Source organism: Lissotriton vulgaris, chromosome 9 (genome assembly GCF_964263255.1).
Source record: "Lissotriton vulgaris chromosome 9, aLisVul1.2, whole genome shotgun sequence".
Classification (NCBI taxonomy): Eukaryota; Metazoa; Chordata; class Amphibia; order Caudata; family Salamandridae; genus Lissotriton; species Lissotriton vulgaris.
Genome location: NC_141697.1, coordinates 526,253,395 through 526,268,632, shown reverse-complemented (window position 1 = coordinate 526,268,632; position 15,238 = coordinate 526,253,395). Strand labels below are relative to the sequence as shown.

General features: G+C 45.5%; 1 protein-coding gene across 2 annotated transcripts in view; it reads left to right on the top strand.

Moving 5' to 3' along the window:
- LOC147690364 (cytochrome P450 2F2-like) overlaps positions 1-15,238 on the top strand; it is an 818,967-nt gene that overhangs the window by 13,374 nt on the left and 790,355 nt on the right. The window contains exon 2 of one of the 2 annotated variants that reach the window (XM_086937998.1): positions 3,716-3,794. The exons of the other annotated variant lie outside the window; for it this stretch is intronic. The gene's annotated coding sequence lies outside the window, so the exon portion shown is untranslated. The remainder of the gene's footprint in view (positions 1-3,715; positions 3,795-15,238) is intronic. 2 annotated transcript variants of the gene reach the window in all.

Below are 15,238 nucleotides of genomic sequence, written 5' to 3'. Positions count from 1 at the left end.
GGCTTTCCATGGCAGGGTATCCGCCATGGAAAGCCATGTACCGCTGCCCATTCTAATATGAATTCAGAAAAGGGGGTGGTGATGAACAGAGTGTCTGAATTAAGCAGACCACTCTTACCCAGTCAAGAGATCAGGGCTGAATCCATCACCGTTATTTAGCTCACTGCATCACCCCAGTTCAGAACCTGGCTATTTGCAAATTAGTCTGACCCAGTGCCTCATGGGAACAGGGCAGACCAAACTACCAAGCCAATTCTTCACCGGAAAGGAGACAAGCTTCCGGGGACCGGTTTCTGGCATTTCAGCCATCGTCGGCCCGGCTTGCTTGAATCCTGGTGGTGCAGTGAGCAAGGGACTCATGTCTGAGTATACCCTGCCACACCTGTAGTGGCCAAAAACGAATCAGAAAAGGGGGTGGTGATGAACAGAGTGTCTGAATTAAGCAGACCACTCTTACCCAGTCAAGAGATCAGGGCTGAATCCATCACCGTTATTTAGCTCACTGCATCACCCCAGTTCAGAACCTGACTATATGCAAATTAGTCTGACCCAGTGCCTCATGGGAACAGGGCAGACCAAACTACCAAGCCAATTCTTCACCGGAAAGGAGACAAGCTTCCGGGGACCGGTTTCTGGCATTTCAGCCGTCGTCGGCCCGGCTTGCTTGAATCCTGGTGGTGCAGTGAGCAAGGGACTCAAGTCTGAGCATACCCTGCCACACCTGTAGTGGCCAAAAAAAAATTGGCTTGGTAGTTTGGTCTGCCCTGTTCCCATGATGCACTGGGCCAGGGACAGACTAATTTGCATGTAGCCAGGTTCTGAGCTGGGATGGTGCAGTGAGCTAAAAAACGGTGATGGATCAAGCCCTGATCTGTTGACTGGGTAGGAGTGTTCTGCTTAATTCAGATACTCTGTCCATCACCACCCCCTTTTCTGAATCGTTTTGTCCACCATAAGCGTGGAAGGGTATGCTCAGATGTGAGTCCCTTGCTCACTGCACCATCAGGATTCAAGCAAGCTGGGCCGAAGATGGCTGTAATGCCAGAAACCGGTCCCCGGAAGCTTGTTTCCTTTCCAGTAAAAGAATTGGCTTGGTAGTTTGGTCTGCCCTGTTCCCATGATGCACTGGGCCAGGTACAGACTAATTTGCATGTAGCCAGGTTCTGAGCTGGGATGGTGCAGTGAGCTAAAAAACGGTGATGGATCAAGCCCTGATCTGTTGACTGGGTAGGAGTGTTCTGCTTAATTCAGATACTCTGTCCATCACCACCCCCTTTTCTGAATCATTCTAATATGGATGGCAGTGTCTAGCAGACACCGCCACCATATAAAGCCCCTTTTCCGCCCGGTCGACTGGTTAACCGGCAGAAAATCGGCGGACGGTCTTTCCATCCACCGGGGTCCCACGCCATACTAATACGGGGGAAAAGGGTGGCGGGCGGGAGTGACTGTAGGGCGGATCGCCACCGCCCGCATGGAGGTGGCTATCCGCCTTACATTCTAATCAACCCCTAATGTTTTAAACATGTTTTATATTATTTGTAACAAATATTGCATATATCCATGGCATTTTCGATTATTTATTTCATTATTACTTTTTTGGTGAGATCTACAACATTGCTTTTAATTGTGACTCACACTTTCCCTGACACCACCATCCAGCAATTTTGTCTGAGGCAAATCTAGGTAGGATTTGAAATAGTATATCTGCCCCCACCAGAATCCATCACTTTCTTTGAGGCAAACACTGCTCGCAGTTGGTATAGTAAATTTGCACCCTTCACCACCCAGCACTTTGCCTTTGGCAAACACTGTTTGGATTAGGAATAGTAAATTTGCTCCCACCACCATCCACCACTTTCACTGATGCAAACACTGCTCGGAGTAGGAATAGTAATTTTGCCCCCACCACCATTCAGCACTTTCCCTGAGGCAAACACTGCTCTGAGTTGGATTAGTAAATTTACCCCACCACCATCCAGCACTTTCCCTGAGGCAAACATAGGTCTGAGTTGGAATATTAACTTTGCACCTACCACCATCCTGCACTTTCTCTGAGGCAAACACAGCTTGGAGTTGGAATAATACATTTTTACACACCAACATTTTGCACTTTCTCTGAAGCAAACACAGGTTGGAGTAGGAATAGTAAATGTGAACCCTCCCACCAACATTCTACACTTTCTCTGAGGATAGCATGGTTCATAATAGGCATATTAAATTTGCTTCCCTCACCATCTTATAATTTAAGTGAGTGAAATACTGTCAGATTTGGAATCGTAAATTTATTTTTCGACCATCTCACATTCTCTAATAGTGAAACAGAGCTCTGTGTATTCTAAGTTAATTTTACTTCACCATATATTTTATTATTAGAATGTTAAATTATATGTATTTATTTTGAAATAATATTTTTTTTTACTTACAGAGTTTGTGGATTTATTGGCTGTGTTTTAACTGAATAATATATAGTGCTGTTTTAAAAAATCAGCAAATGGAGTAAACCATTTAAAATATTAAATGTAATTTTTTTAGGTTTATGTGATAATATTGTATTTAAAACATAATTATATTGTACACTTACTTCAGACTGTAGATGGCACTATTTGTATTCTTCAAAGTTCAACTGTTGCCTGCCTTGAAAAAGGTGCGTGGTCACTGTGGAAATCAGTTTACAACTGTTTTCAAAATGATGGTTGGCTGCTTTTATACGTTTTTTTGGTGTTGAACAATAATTTAAAAGAAAACTTATTTTTTGCGTGATTTAGAAGCTGGCAAAACTATAATTATTTTGATAGTTTTATCAATGTTCGTTATATCTTTTTTGTTGTAATGTCTGCCATTTTGGAGAGTTGCGTATTAAGGTGCATTCATAGAAATAGTTGCAGGACTTTCATTTTTGTATTGTTGGTGGCTTAATAATTATGCTTTTGTTTATTTTATTTTTTCATGAATATATTATTCTTTTTTAAAGGATTCATTTTATATTTCAAAATTAATTTGCTGGTATTAATCGTTTTTGGGACATAGTAAAATACACAGGTGTTAATTTTAATAAATGAGTATTTATTTTTAACACCCATGTATTAATACATTTTCCCAACCAAAACTCCTATTTCCCTTGCATCCTCTTACAGGGCTAAGTGTAATTTTTTTTTTAATATTGGGAATTTTTAAGTGATTAAAGAGAATATTTTGGGAAATGTACACCAGTATTAATGTTAATACATGAGTATTCATTTTAAATCCCAATTATTTATTTTTAATACCTGTGGATTAATACACTTCCCCACCAAATCCCCTATTCCCCTTCCCTCCCTTCCCAGGGATTAGTTATACTTTTAATTAAAAAAATATTGAAAAAATTATATATACAAAAAGAGTAGTCATGGTATGGGTAGTAATAGTATGCATTGTAATGGTTATCGTTGTAATGGATGCTTTAGTGCATTCAAAGGATTTTGCTATGTAATGGTAAGCGTTGTAAAAACATGCGATGTAATGGTAGCTGTGTCTGTAAAGTCAGCGTTGTAAAAGCATGTGTCATAATGGTTTGTGTTGTAACATCATATATTCAAGAGAACCTTTCAAAAAGAAGCTCATTAGAATTCAAATCAAGAATTACGTCCAACTACTTTTAAAGGTTAACAGCCACCACTGGTTAGTAGCTATGCATGCATATTTAGAATAAACCTAATACTTTCTTTTCTTTCAGGTTGAACTCTTTGTAGGGCTGAGGAACTGATTGGTCCCTAGTGGATTGCTTTTTGCAGACAAGAATCGTGACAACACAAGTAAGTAGAGCACTAATGCAGATTTCCCCCTGGTTCAAACTACTTTAGGGAAAGCAAGCCTAGTTTCCTGTGTGTTGTTTAATGAACCACACTCAAGATGGCTGCTGGGATTTTCCAAGATCTCACAAGTTCTTGGCTATTCCCCTTGATCAAGGAGCACCAAATAAAAATGAATCTGAAACATATTAAAAAGGTGCATTGGGCTGTGAAAGCAAGGCGTTGCATACAGGCATGAATGTGTTCAGCGTTTGAGGGCTGAGAGTAAACATCAAGATATGGAACACATGGTCAGTGCCTGGGGGCTGAGATAAGACTACACTGATAAGCAGAAGTGTTTAGGGTATAACACACATTGGTGCATGAGATGTCCATTGGGCAGCAATGAGGATCATGTCATGGTGGTTCAAGGGTAGGATGGAGGTGCTGGAAGCGGGCAAGGGCAGGATGGAGGTACTAGGAGAGGACAGGAGGCTGAGCTGGAGGTTGGACTGCAACAGCGTCAAAGGCAAGCCTGTCTGCGCCTTTCTGCCTCTGTTCTGTGGCCATTGCCCATTTTGGCTCAGAAAAGCATACCACAACTTTCTCCCTTGAAAACCTTAAGGAGCTATGAAGATCGGTAAGATGTAAAAGACAGCTACAGATGCAGTCTATGTTGAGGCTTTTATATTGCAGTAATTGCCATGGTCAAATTATGATTGACTCAAAGGGGAGTGGAGACCCACAGTGAGATCCACCGTGTAGCAATTTCTCTAAATCAAATACATATAAGCTACAAGGGAGTTTCTTGAATGCACAATCCATGGGCAAATATGCACATGACATTAACCAGATTTTGTGTTCATTACCGAAACATGGCTAAATGAAACCTCCAAACAAGATATTGCTAATTCAGTTCATAATGGTCATATATTGGGTTATTTAAAGAAAATGAACCCTTTCCTTTCCTTGCTCTAGGAAGGCGGTGCCCCACCTGAAAATACCGATGCCCAGCATCCCGTTAGAAATTCTTAGGTGTGATACTTTGTGTATGTATGAAGTAATTAAGGATAGCGAATCCCTTCGTTTTCCCTTCCATAAGGTAGAAGGACCTCCCTACCCTCCAGGCCTCAGAGAAGGATCACCCTCCCTCTCCCAGATCCTTATATATAATTGGTCAAAATATACACACGTGCATTGACACACATGAAAAACTATTCCCCGCCGTCAGACACATATGACAAACTATTCCCCGCCGTCAGAAACACTGCCTCTAGCCCAGCGGTGACATAGTAATGCAGTGGCCAGGAGACTGCTGCTGTAGCGGTCCTCTTGGGACCACCACACTGACGGTACAGCGGTAAGACCGCTAAACTTGTAATCAGGCACTTAGGGCCTCCTTACAATGGCAGACGGACTTTAGTCAAGCTGCTATCGATATCGATTTGGGACTGGCTGCGGATGAAGGGGCCTCCCCACAATCTGAATCACGATGCAACCGCTACCATGGCGGTCACATCACCTATATTTTGCATTGTGGCGGGGAAGCGATCAGCAGCCCCCGCCACAATGCAAAATAGAGGGTTAACACACGTCTCAGCACACGTGGCAGGCACCTTGCGGCGCCTACCACATGAGGTAGGGATATGTAGGAGGGCACCAAAGGAGCACCCAGGGTACATGTGCCTGCACCAGGGATTAAGGGGGGCCCACTATGGGCCCCCCAAGCCCTTTTTTACCATTCGTTTTGCTGCTGTTTGTCTGCCGGAAAACGGACGGAGGAAAGGGATATCATAATCCTGCAGGCACTGCTGCAATGTCAGCCAATGGTTTAGTTCAGACAGGCGGGCTGAAAAGGACCGCCTGTCGGAACAGTGGCAGGTGGACTTTTTGACCGCCACTCGTCACCAGTGATTCCCCCGCCATCATAATATGGCGGGGGAAAACAGCATTTCAATTGCGGAGGGCCTGCCACCGACTGGCTGGCGGTGTCGGCCCTCCGCCATCGTAATGTGGTCCTTAGTTTGAATAAACTGGTCCTGGCACCGATACACTTAGCTCGCAAATATTAGATTTGATTTCCACAAACCAATCTACTTTGAAAATGGAAAATATATCTGAATTAACTTGGACAAACCACTGAGTAATCCATTTCAGCAAGGAGGATGTTAGAGTTCAAAAACAAGCAAATTCTACTGATGGCTATTTTGTTCAGAAGTGGAATCAAATCAATGATTAGAGATTAATAGAATGTTTACAGGCTTCTCAACCAACTTTATTGGGTTGTCTTGAAGCTGATTCAATAGGTGTTTTTCAATGGCTGGACAAAACCATGCTAGTCCCCCATAGTATTTCTGACTTCTCATAAACAGAAGACATAATTATGGCTTTCTCTGGAGCTAACATTAGAATAGAAAAAATATGAACGTTTAAAACAGAAATGGAGAAGGAATTATAGGGCAGAAGAAAAAACTAAATATAAACGTGCGCTTAAATCCTATAGGAAAGCTATTAAAATTTCCTTCTCAAGCTAATTTGTTTTACTCTGAAGGTCAGTAATTCAAAAACTAGCCACACAAGATTTTTTGAATCACTTATCTCTTTAGCAGCCAAAAGCCTGCATTATAGAGTTTAAACCCTCACTAGAAGTTTTCAAGAATTTACCAAAATACTCTGAAGAAAAATAAGAAATCTGCAAGATGGTTTTTATATGGGCAATCAAGAATACCAGGAGTGGGCTCTCCCGTCTAATGCGGTGTCTAAAAAGAATACCACCACATCAAATTTTAAGAAATCAGCCTAGCTCAAAACAGAAAAAAGTGAGTAGTGACTGTAAAGCAGGTTCTCCTGTGGATCCTTGTCCACCTAGGGTGTTGGCCAGAGCTATAGAAGAGGTGAACCTAGTGGTCAATGTATTGTTCAACAATTCTTTGCCCTCAGCGACAATGCCTTTGCTTTGGAATTAGCCAAAGATTATGGGGGTCATTAGGATGGCGGGCAGACTTAAGTCCGCCCGCCATCCTAGCGGTAATGGGGCCACCCGCCTGCCATGCGGCGGTGTCGCTACCCCAATTATGATGGGAGCACCACAGCGGCGGTCGCATCAGGCATTTTAACATTGCAGTGGGTGCTGCTGGCTGCAGAACCCATCGCAATGGTAAAATACTATGTTCTGAATTGCCATGCACAACGTGGCAGGCACCGCACGGTGCCTGTCACCTTGTGCATGACAATGTAGGGGGGCATTATAGGTACCCCCAAGTGCAGCTCCCACCCACCTGAGGTCCCGCAATGGGTCCCCAAAGCAAATCTCCGCCAGCCTTTCCATGGCGGCTTTCCCGCCATGGAACTGCCTTGTAAATCCAGCATCATAATATGGATGGGAGTGCCTTCTAGGCACCGCCACCATATATGTGCCCCAGTTCAGCCCGGCCGGCAATCGTAACGATTGCCGACCGGCAGAAAAGCTGCGAATGGACTTCTTGAGGACGCACCTGAAATGGTATATGCCGGTTACCAGTTTAAGATCTACCCATACAAAACTTCTGCAGACACCCAAGTTTAAGAAGGCGCGTTGGGGTGGAAGAAGCTTCATGCTGGGAACAGTGAAGATCTGCAACCAGCTGCCCATTTCCATAAAGAGTGCTCTTCACTCTTATCCTTCAGAAAGGCTCTAAAAACCTAGCTCTTTAACAACTGATCCATCTTGTATTCTCACCAACACCACTCAGATCTTCCGTTTCTAGCACCAAGATACCCTCAGGCATTCAATACGCTCTACAAATATGCCAATCAAATCAAATCAAAATGCGGAATGATGGCAGCAAATATTGTGCATATGTTTTGAACCTGCCCCAAGCTTGATATATTCTGGAATGAAGTTACACAAATTACCAGTAGTCACTTAGGGTTGGATTTTTCTCACACAGAAAAATACATCATGTTAGGTTTTAAGGCAGAAGCCAACTTTGGATTGAAGTCTTTCTTTTCTATTATTCTATTATTTTAGTTGTGGCGTGACTTTGTATCGGAAGGGCATGGATCTTGCCAAAACTCCCCACAGCAGCAGAATGGTGGTCAACTATGAAAGAGATTTGTGAGAGGGAAAGGGCGTTGGCTAGAACTAGAAGTGTTTCTCATTATAGAAATGTGATTGCATATGGAACAGATTTGCTTGAATCATATGATAGATAGGTCTCCCTTCCTTTTCTTTTCTGCTCCTATGTTTCTTAAAGGGATATGTATTGATTCTTCGCATGTATTACATTGTATATGATGTGAATATTTCTCTTCCTCTTTATTTTCTGTTGTTCATCTTATGTGCTCTGAACAATTGTAAAAAGTATAAAGATTGTTTCCTGTGACAAAAAAAGGAACATTGCTGCAGACCTGATAGTTGGAAAAAAGGTAATGACTTGGCTATGCACCCATATTAAGCTGCACTCACTTAAGTCCGCCCGCCACCCTAGCAGTGCTGGGACCGGCCACTAGTGGTGCGGCGGTCCCGCATCGCCAATTAGGATGCGACCGCCAGGATGGCGGCCGCATCCCGCATATTCAACATTGCGGTGGGCAGTGCTGTGAGCAGCACCCACCCCAATGTAGAAAATGCATGGCGTGCATTGGCATGTACAACATGACAGGCACCGTGAGGTGCCTGCCACCTTGTGCATACCAATGTAGGGGGTACCATGGGTACCCCCCAAGTGCAGCCCCCAACCTCCCCACCCCTGGGGGCCCACAATGGGCCCCCAAAGCGATTCCTGCATGCTTTTCCATGGCGGAGTCTCGGGCATGGAAAAGCATATCACCTCCCACATCACAATAGGCCAACCCAAAGCACACCCACGGACCATTCTCATGCCGAAACTGCAGCTTCACCAGCAAGCGTACACAAGCACACCAAGGCAGGCAACAACCACCTGAAATGCATACTGCTCAACACCCGCTCCGTCCACAGGCACGCCATCAAACCCTGGGACCTGCTCAACTCATCCTCCCCAGACGTTGCGTTCCTGACGGACACTTGGATGAACACCTCATTGGCACCCGACATTGCCATAGCCATCCCGGATGGCTACAAGTTCACCTACAGGGACCGCACCAACAGACTGGGAGGAGGAATCGCCATCGTCCACAGAAATACCCACAGAATCTCAACCAACACAGAGGACACCATCGGTACCGCCGAACACCTGCACTTCCAGATCCACATCGATCCCAACCACCCTCAGAGGAACCCTCGTGTACAGACCCCCCCGGACCGTGGCACAGTTCATCGACTCCATCACAGACGCCGTCAGCTCTCACACCCTAGCCTCCACAGACTACATCCTTCTCGGAGACCTCAACTTCCACCTCGAGAAAACCAATGACAGCACCTCCACCACACTACTGGGCAACCTTGCCAACCTCAGCCTCAAACAGCTCATCACAACACAAACCCACTCCGCCAGACACATGCTCGACCCCATTTTCTCCGTCAGCAGCCAGGTCTCTGTCAGCCACACCACCGAACTCCACTGGACCAACCACCACTGCGTCCACTTCTCCTTCATAAAAACTACTGCACACAACCACCAGCAAAGAATCCCCCACCGCAACTGGAACAAGGCCACCGGAGACCAGCTAACCACCAAACTCGCCCAAAACCCACCATCCGACCACACCGACACAGCCGCCCGCAACCTCAGGCAATGGATCAACGATTGTGCCAACACTCTCGCCCCGATCAAGAACCCCTCAAACAGATGCACCGCTAGAAGAGCCATCTGGTTTACCGCCGATCTCCAGATATCTAAGCAGACCTGCAGAAGCGTAGAGAAGAAATGGCGCCACGAGAAAACACCGGACAGCCAAGCAGCCCTCAAGAACACCAGCCGCAGACAACATAAAATCATCTGAACGGCCAATAGGTCCTCTTGTAAGGAACGCATTGACAACAATGCTCACAACAGCAAAGAGCTCTTCAACATCGTAAAGAAACTCGCCAACCCCAGCTCCAGCTCCAACGACATCCCACCATCACAAGACCTCTGCGACTCTCTGGCAACCTTCTTCCCTCGCAAGATCACAGACATCCACGACAGCTTTGACTCCAAGACCTCTCCAACAGCCGACGACGACCCAGACCCAGCGCCCCCCAGTCACACCGGCTGCCTGACCTCCTGCAACCACACAAACAACAAAGACACCATCATGACCATGAACACCATCCACTCTGGCTCACCATCTGACCCCTGCCCTCACCACATCTTCATCAAAGAGAGCTCCATCATCGCACCCCAACTCCATAAGATCTTCAACAGCACATTCGAGACTGCCACCTTCCAGAAAGCTGGAAACACGCAGAGATCAACGCCCTGCTCAAGAAACCCAAGGCAGATCCAAAGGATCTCAAGAACTTTCGACCCATCTCCCTGCTCCCGGCAAAAGTTATCAAGAAGATAGTCAACAGACAACTGACCCAATTCTTCAAAGAAAACAACACCTTGGACTCATCCCAATCCGGATTCCGCAGCAACCACAGCACCAAAACTGCCCTCAATGCCGCCACCGACGACATCAGGGCCCTATTGGACAGCGGCAAAATTGCTGCCCTAATTTTCCTGGACCTCTCAGCCGCCTTCGACACCGTCTGCCCCCACACCCTTCGCACATGCCTCTACAATGCAGGCTTACATGACAAAGCCCTGGACTGGATCACTTCCTTCCTCACCAACAGAATCTAGAGAGTCCGCCTCCCTCCCTTCCATTCTGAAACCACCAAGATCACCTGCATCGTACCCCAAGGATCATCCCTCAGCCCGACCCTCTTCAATGTCTACATGCCACCACTCGACAACATTGTCCGATCAACGACGTCAACATAGTTTCATACGCCGGCGAAACCCAGCTAATCCTCTCCCTCACCAAAGCACCCACCACCGCCAACACCAACTTCCACGAAGGGATGAAGGCCGTCGCCGAGTGGATTAAGAGCAGCCACCTGAAACTGAACTCGGACAAGACAGGGGTCCTCATCCTCGGCTCCACCACCTCCGCTTGGGATGACTCCTGGTGGCCGGCCTCGCTGGGAACTACACCGACACCCACCGACCACGCACGCAACCTGGGGTTCATCCTGGACTCCTCTCTGTCAATGACCCAACAAGTCAACGCCGTCTCTTCCTCCTGCTTTACCACCCTACGCATGCTTTGCAAGATCTACAGATGGATCGTGACCGGAACTAGAAGAACGGTCACCTAGGCCTTCGTCACCAGCAAGCTGGACTACGGCAACGCTCTCTACGCGTGAACCATGGCCAAACTCCAGAAGAGACTCCAATGCATACAGAACGCCACCGCACGCCTCATCCTTGACATCCCCCACCACAGCCACATCACCGCCCACCTGAGGGACCTGCACTGGCTCCCCGTCAACAAGAGGATCACCTTCAAGCTCCTCACCTACGCTCAAAAGGCACTCCACAACACTGGGCCAGCATACCTCAACGACCGACTCGACTTCTACACCCCGAACCGCCAGCTCAGCTCCGCTCACCTCGCCCTCACCACCGTCCCACGCATCCGCAGAGCGACCGCCGGCGGCTGATCATTCTCCCACCTCACTGCCAAGAAATGGAACACCCTCTCCACCCACCTACTACAGACCCAGGACCTCCTGACCTTCAGGAGACTCCTCAAGACCTGGCTGTTCGATCAGTAGCTGCTCCCCCCCCTTCAGCACCTTGAGCCCCTCACGGGTGAGTAGCACGCTTTACAAGTGATTGATTGATAATATGGATGGCGGTGGCTGCAAGGCACCACCATCATATTATAGGCCTTTTCCGCCTGGTAGGTAATCATGACGATTGCCTACCGGCGGAAAAACGACGGACGGTCTTTCCGTCTGCCGCGGTAGCCCCCACCTTCCTAACGTGGCAGGGGGTAAAAGGACGTCCGGCGGGGTGTTTTGGCAGGCGATCCGCCGCCATGCTAATAGGCCCCTATGTCCTTACAGAATGTCTAATAATTGATACTTCTTTCAGGTAAAATTTCTATCGCAGGAACACTTCAAGCTCTTCTGCGATGGCAGGGGACTTGAAATTAAGACAGCAAAAACTAAGATCATGCTCCTAAACCCTCACAAATCTTTTAAGGATGATCTTTTTCTAAATGACGTCCCACTGGAGAGAGTCAGTTCCTTTGACTATCTGGGAGTAAAACTTTCTGAGGATATGGCCTGGAACCACCATCTTAACAAAACCTTACTCAAAAGTTCCCAGGCGACTGGGGTCCTGCGTAAAGAATACCGCCTCTCCTACACTAAGCCTGTTGCCCCAGCATTCAAATTGTACAGTTGCAAGGCCGAGAGCAGTACCCTTTATGGTGCTGAGCTTTGGGGGATGGCAAAAGCCAACAATTTGGTATCCCTGGAGAACAGGTTCCTTAAAAATGTGGTTTCTCTCCCACAGAGTACCCCTATTTGCCCATTATTGCTAGATATGGGTATCAAACCCATAAGCGACTTAGTGAAGCTCCGCCCTCTATTGTTCTAGTATCGGCTGGTATCCACCCCGCAATTATCACTGTATGCTGCTCCCTTCCAAGACATTTGCACCCTGGATTCCATGCATAAAATTGGTTGGATAAAACACGCTAAAACCCTCTTGTCACTCATAGGTTTAGAGGGATACAATATCGGCTCTCCACCACCCCTCACTAAAAGTCAGATAAAAATCCCTTATTGTGAAGGGGTTGAGCACTGTGCCGTTTTAGCCGGCAATCGAAGGCAACTGACCGAGGAATTTAAGGATATTAAGTACAACCGCACCCTTGAAAGTTACCTCGATATTATTAAAGTGCCGCCCAATAGAAAATTATATATTCCGTTTAGATTCGGCAGTCTGCCCATTAATTTATTTACAAATCTTTGGCTGTCTAACGAAGTATTATCAAAGAGCTGTCCCTGCTGTCCCTCTCCACAAGAATCTATTGCTCACTTCCTTTTTGCATGCAAAGCAAACACTAAACCCAGGAGTAGATGTCTCTCTCCTGTTTTCAGAGAACTTGGCACTCGAGATCACAGAGAGGCTCTGCGTATACTAAAATCTGACACAAGACCTCTATTTGTGTGTGCTATTGCAAAATACCTGGGAATTGCATGGGCAATCAGAAGAAAGGTGGTGAATCCTTACCAGCCTAACCTATGACCAGCATTTGTGTCTTAAATTCCTATTAAAATATTGCTGCCATATCGGATAGCAAATTTGAAAGAGCAAGCAATATTGCTTAGTATTCTTTTAAGTTTTTTACCGTTTTGCAACAAATGTTTAAAATATATCAATGCTTGTATTGTATAGACAGATGACTCATCAATCTCCTTGATACATTCATCATTGCCAAGAAACCATGTTGGAAATGCTGTCCTATTACAATAACTAATGTAATATAGAGCGCTTAAAACATCTCCACCAGAACTTGGCTTAAACAGAATATGTATCTGCAAGTCTGCCTATATTTTAGCATCGGGATGGTTTGCATTTATGAGGACATTGAGATGTATATACCTCCTGTAGTTTAATGTGATGTCTATTTTTATCCTTGCAAGCTTTTACATTTAATGCTACCTTTTAAAGTTGTACAACTTTTAATATTGAAGCGCATCTTTTGATGTATAACGACATACACGCAACTCATTCTGTGTCTTTTATGGTAATTTTTACCGAATTGAAGATTTAATGATGGTGAAGAACATAAACACGAGGCGATCTTGACCGCATCACACACAATTTCGTGCTATTTTTTTGTTTAAATCCTCCTGTCGTGTCTTTGTGCTGGAGCGGTACATGCACGACGCGTCACTCCGGTCAGTTGCTTAGATTTCTTTATTGTCATAGGTATAGTTATTATCATGGTTGCAGCAGACCCTTGGGATGGCGTCCTCACTCCTCTTGGTCATCCCATCCTCTATATGTTCCCCGCCCCCCAGATGACCGGATGTCCGGTCTGGTGACCTGTCCCCAGCTACTCGGCCCACGGGGTCCTAGTGCCCCACACTTAGGTCACGACATCTCCCCCTTTGTCACAACAAATGTTCATGACACATTTCTGCAGTCACTGCTAGCCAGCGTTGATAGTCATCATTTGCCAGAAGTGACGATATAGATGAAGAGAGGAAGAGAGAGAGAGAGAGAGAGAGAGAGAGAGAGAGAGAGAAAGTACTTGTCATTATACATTTCTTCAATGAGTCTCTGTTGTTTACTGCATGCCCTTCGTGACTCTAGTGTCCACATCGCTTCCTTGTCGTCTATCTTCTACCTTCCATGTGGCTGCAGTTGTCGCTGCCATTTCTTCTTTCTCTGCCTTCTTTGTCCTTGAAATGCTATCTCTTCCTTGTTATTCGTTGTTTGTCGTAGACAGCCGTTATCATCCATCCTTTCACTTTCGTCACCACCAGTGACTCTTTGGAGAACTTGTTGTCTTATCATCTATATTATTTCTGTCTCAACACCTTTCGTCCTGGCCCTGCGGTGCCTCTTTCTTTTATTTCCTTTGTGGCGCTTGTCCGCTTTGCTCGTTGCATGTCTTTGTCCTTTCGTTTTGCTGCTCTTTCTCCTGCGGTATGTCTTTTCGTGTTGCTCCTTTTTACCCCTTTTTTTTCTAGGCTCTCCTTGTCCTTTTAGCCTTTTCTAGGCGCTCCTTGTCCTTTTAGCCTTTTCTGGGCTCTCCTTGTCCTTTTCTCTTGTGTCCCTTTTGTGGTCCCTTTTGTGTCCTTTTTTCTTCTTCTTCTGTTATTCTCCTCCTTTTCTTTTAGCCTTTTCTAGGCTCTCCTTGTCCTTTTCTCTTGTGTCTCTTTTGTATCCTTTTTCCTTCTTCTGTTATCCTCCTTTCCTTTTAGCCTTTTCTAGGCTCTCCTTGTCCTTTCTCTTGTGTCTCTTTTGTGTCCTTTTTTTTTTCTTCTTCTCCTGTTATTCTCCTTGTCCTTTTAGCCTTTTCTAGGCTCTCCATGTCCTTTTTCTCTTGTGTCCCTTTTGTGTCCTTTTTTCTTCTTCTTCTTCTGTTATCCTCCTTTTCTCTCCTTGTCCTTTTAGCCTTTTCTAAGCTCTCCTTGTCCTTTTAGCCTTTTCTAGGCTCTCCTTTTCTTTTTCCTGTTTCTTTTTTCCCTTCTTTCCTCGTTATTTTACTCCTCTTTCTTCTTTTCTTTCTTGCCTGGTAACTTCTCTTTTGTTCTTTCCTTGTCCTTGCGCAATCTTTGTCTTTTTATTTCTCTTTGTTGTTCTGCTTTCTTTCCTTTTGTTTTCTTTTCTTCTTTCTCGTTCTTTTTCAATGTTGTTCCACTTATTATTCTTTTCTTTTCTCTTTTCTTATTGCACTGTCTTCTTTCTTTTTCTTATTGCTCTTTTCTTCTTGCTCGCGTTCTCCTTAATTCACCTTGTCTTATGTTCTTCTTCTTCTTTGCCCTTTGCCTGGCTTTGAAATGGCTG